Source organism: Mobula hypostoma, chromosome 2, assembly GCF_963921235.1.
Source record: "Mobula hypostoma chromosome 2, sMobHyp1.1, whole genome shotgun sequence".
NCBI lineage: Eukaryota > Metazoa > Chordata > Chondrichthyes > Myliobatiformes > Myliobatidae > Mobula > Mobula hypostoma.
This window is the reverse complement of record NC_086098.1, coordinates 53,740,900-53,745,429: the sequence shown is the minus strand read 5'-3', so window position 1 is coordinate 53,745,429 and position 4,530 is coordinate 53,740,900. Positions and strand designations below refer to the sequence as shown.

Genomic DNA, 4,530 nt, shown 5'->3' with positions numbered 1-4,530 from the left:
TCTCTGCCGGTGTTCATCTAGACAAGATGGGCCATGGGATTTGCTATTAACAGCAGCAAAAATGGGATGTGATTGGCTGCTAAAAAGAAGCATTTGCTAGATGGAGGAGATTGCTTTTTTGCTCTTCTCTCTTACACTACACTTTTGCATGGAAGAAATATCTTCAACATTCAGACATGGGAAATCCATTGATGTGAAAATTTTGGAAATTTCATCACACATATGAAGAAACAAATATTCTGCCGTCTGTGATATTTATCAACATAAAATTTGGAAGGATTATCATTAAAGTATTATTACGATGAAATTTATAATTCTTGCATAACGATAGTAATACAGTAAATAATTTCATCGCTTTGTAAACCATCCAAATGACGTATAACAAAATATTCATTTTATCTTAAATACGGATGTAGATGTTTAGTTTTGATCCTTTTCGATAAACCAATTCTTATGGGACCAGAACAAGTTTTAAGAGGTTCAATTCTCGGCAATCCATTTGACAAATAAGACCCTGAACAAGAATTATAAGAAACATGCACACTTAGAGAGAAGTTGGATATAATGTATTATTTTTTGCAGTACATTAAATACCTCTATGTAATGGAACAATAAAGAGGCAAAATATAATCAACAGCAAGTGACAGTTGGCTATCTGTTAGAGGAAAGAATAAACTTGAAAGTAACTCCTCTAATAGTGGAGATATTTACTGAACATTAGTTAAGCAACTGAGAAATTGGGAAAGAATTTTCAGTATTTTACGCACATTTTGAACAAAAGATGTGTTAGCTTACAACCAATTGCTAATCGTGAAAGCAGACAACTTCTTGTGTTTGCCTGAAAAGGGTTAGTCATCTAATCTCTAATAGTACAATTAACAATATATATTTTAGAGGTTATTACAGACATTAAATATGTACCAACTGTAACCACAACCAAACAATACCATAAAAATAATCAACTACCAAAAAACCATCTTGAAGAAATATTTTAAAATAACGGTGCAGTTCTTTATTTCAAAGATTCTTAACACCAAGGAAACCTAATTGTTGCCATACAGATTTCTTAGCCTAAGAAGATCTGCACAGCATGGGGTACTGGACAAATTTTGTACCTCAAAATCCTCTTATCATTTGCAGGACAGAAACTAACTCATTTACAAATAGACAGTGTGTATATCATACATGCTCCAGGCTAGCACTAAATACACAAGCAAAGTAACTAATGCTCCTTAACAGAGAAAGACAAAGGCTAATCAAAGATCAGAAGTTAGAAGTTAGAATTGGCTGCCCAATTTAAAGGAACTACCAGCTGGCTTACAAAGCCCAAAAGCAGCCAGGGAGAAGTTTGCATTTGGTTTGTATGTTCGCTGACCTGTTCAGGATAGCCAACACACTCTGGTTACCAGAATCTGCAGCAGCAGTGGAATAAACTAGCACTTTGCATATGCACCAGGAGAAGCACTTTGACTGATGTAATATCTGAGCCGTACTGAGGTCAGTAGCAACTTTTTTTCATTGGTCAACTCCAGTGGCCTCTGTTGGAATTGCTTTGGAATTTTGGCTTTTTAACGCAGGCTATTAGGGTTTGAGTTCCTCCAGCATTTTGTGCATGTTGCTGAAGATTTCCAGCACCTTAACAATCTCTTGTGGTTTTGATTTTGTTTTATTCCTTAAACAATCATTAATATTCACCAATCTCATGCAAATAACAAATCATGCTGCATTTCAACTCAATTTAGTTAAGACTTTTAAATACTTACAGGTCTGAAATTAGTTAACAGGCTTGATTACTTTCCATAGTATTAATAACATCAGATCTTACCTATTTTACTCTCAATACTATCCCCTGCGGTCCTTGTATTGTTTATTTCAAAATTAAATGCTGGTGACCATACTTTAGCTTCCCTGGACCCATGACTTCTGTACTCTATTAAAATTACAAAGAAAATTGTGATGTAAAGAAAGAAAATAACATTAAAATTCTCTGTATTCTCCTTGATAGCGTGAGTTATTTCTATGCAGACAACACACACAAAATGCTGAGGAACTCATCAAGTTATGCAGCATCTATGGAGAGGAATAAACTGTTGACATTTCAGGCCAAGACTCTTTATCAAGGCCTGCGGATTAGAAAAGCAAATCAGAATTATGTGTATAATTTTGTAACAGAAAATGCATTAATGAGCTTCACTAGAAGGGTTGCATTTAAGTATTATTTAACATACAAAGGAAAACATTAAGGAAATAGTTTAAAACAGGCAAAAGGAAATAGTCAATCATATGTATATATTTGGGATAGGTTTCATCAGCATCAACTATATACTCTGTTTTGTAATCTACCACAAACTCCACTGCAATTTGATATGGAGCATGGCTATGATTGTGCAATAAACTGTTACACAACTTTAGTACACTCGAATTGTTTCATTGTGTCTGTTGGCAGATATCTGCAACACTTCAGAGGTACGCGTGCTCTATGTTGGGCCTGGTGATAAAACTGACCATAACTTTTAACTTTTTTGACAACTGATTTTTCCAGACCACTACCTGAAAGATATTCAGGATGCCCCATGCAGTTGGAATCTCAGAAGAATTGATTATCAGGCAACAATTTAGTCAATTCACATGTTAACAATAGCCTGAATTAACTATTCTAGCTGAATTCCCAGAAGTACAGAGCATTGCCAACTGCACACATATTGCAATCCAAACATTGATAGAGCAGTCAAGGAATATTCATGAATTAACACAAAGCTGACATAAAAATACAAAAGAAAATGTTTTTGGATTTTTTTAGAGCAGTTTATAAAACCAAACTATATTGTTCCAATAAACAAGAACTTATTCAAAAGAGATAAAGGATAACCATTTCAAATTAGGCTCCTGGTTCCTGCAATGGATACTATCAAGCAGTTACACAAGGGCTACAATGACAAACACATTACCTTAAGGTATGTCAATCACCAATTGAGTGTATTCTTGAAGATGTACTTCAGTTATCTCAATAGGTCCAGAGGCATTCTTCAGCATTGACTAGTGTAGGTCTCCAAGATAACAGCTGTATGCATAACACTGTACAGCAAAGGAGAAAGCCTAACGAAGATAATAATTAACTTGTCCCTTGGACTTGGGGGGCGTAATTATGACTTCAACTTGCACAATAGACAGATGGTGGATCATGAACGAAAATCTGCTAGATTCCATCCAACCACTGAAGCTGAAAATTACTCATTATCCTAAGGAATTTTTAGCTGCAGAAAACCAAGAGGCTATGGCGTCCATATGCCAGTAGTCTGTGATACAACTTTATTTCATATTAGTTTCAAGAAGTTACCTACATTAAAGCTCCAATAATCTGCCATATGATCATTAAGAAAATAATAAGATCTGTTCTCTGGTTCACCAGCTAATGGTTGATGTGTACCATTTAATTTACTAGGACTCCAGTTCCCACTCTCTCTTTCCACTTCACAGTTCCTGCTTTCCCTCTAACAAGCTTTGACCCTGTGTTTGGTGCTCCCTTTCATTCACCAAATCCTTGTTCCCACATTCTCTTTCTACTCACGCAGCCCTAGAAGCAATTCCTATTCTACCCTCCTGAGCCTTGGTTCCTGGGCTCTGTAAAAACACCTGGGGCACAATTCTAGAACCCCTGGGGGGGGGGCAGTGATCATAATATGATCGAATTCACCCTGCAATTTGAGAGGGAGGAGGTAAAGTAGGATATATAAGTATTAAAGTAGAGTAAAAAGGATTACAGAGGTATTAGAGAGGAGCAGGCCAAAGTTAATTGAAAGGGGATACCAAGCAGGGATAACGACAGAGCAGCAATGGCTGAAGTTTCTAAGAGCAATTCAAAAGGTGCAGGATAGATACATCCCAAAGAAGTATTTTAAAGGCAGAATAACATAACCGTGCCTGACAAGGGTAGTCAAAACCAACATAAAAACCAAAAAAGAGGACATATAATAGATCAAAATTTATGCTAGAAGAATGGGAAGCTTTTAAAAGTTAACAGAAGGCAACTAAAAAGTCATAAAGAGGGAAATGATGGAATACAAAAGGTAAGCTAGCCAATAATATTAAAGATGATACTAAAATTTACTTCAGATATATAAAGAGTAAAAGAGAGGTGAGAGTAGGTATCAGAACGCTGGAAAATAATGCTGGAAGTGTATTACTGGAGGACAAGGAAATGGCGAACAAACTGAGTATGGGTCTTGCACCGTGGAAGACAACAGCAGTATGCCAGAAGTTCGTGAGTGTCAGGGGGCAGAGGTGAGTGAAGTTGAAATTCCTAGAGAGAAGGTGCTTGGGAAACCGAACTGAAGGTAGATAAATTACCTGGTCCAGGTGGTCTACACCCCATGGTTCGGAAAGAAGTGGCTGAAGAGATTGTGGAGGCATTGGAAATGATCTTTCAAGAATCAATAGATTCTGGCATGGTTCTACAGGACTTAAAATTGCAAATGTCACTCTGCCCTTCAAGAAGGGAGAGAGAGGCAGAAGGAAGGAAATAATAGGCCA

The 4,530-nt window shown here is 36.6% G+C and overlaps 1 long non-coding RNA gene across 1 annotated transcript; it reads right to left on the bottom strand.

The window, feature by feature from the left end:
* Positions 1–409: 409 nt before the first annotated feature.
* LOC134358709 (uncharacterized) lies at positions 410–2,988 on the bottom strand. The gene is made up of 3 exons (XR_010020928.1): positions 2,949–2,988; positions 1,826–1,930; positions 410–514 (listed from the first exon to the last, which is right to left on the bottom strand). It is a non-coding gene; the product is annotated as an uncharacterized LOC134358709 (long non-coding RNA).
* Between the last annotated feature and the right edge of the window lie 1,542 nt (positions 2,989–4,530).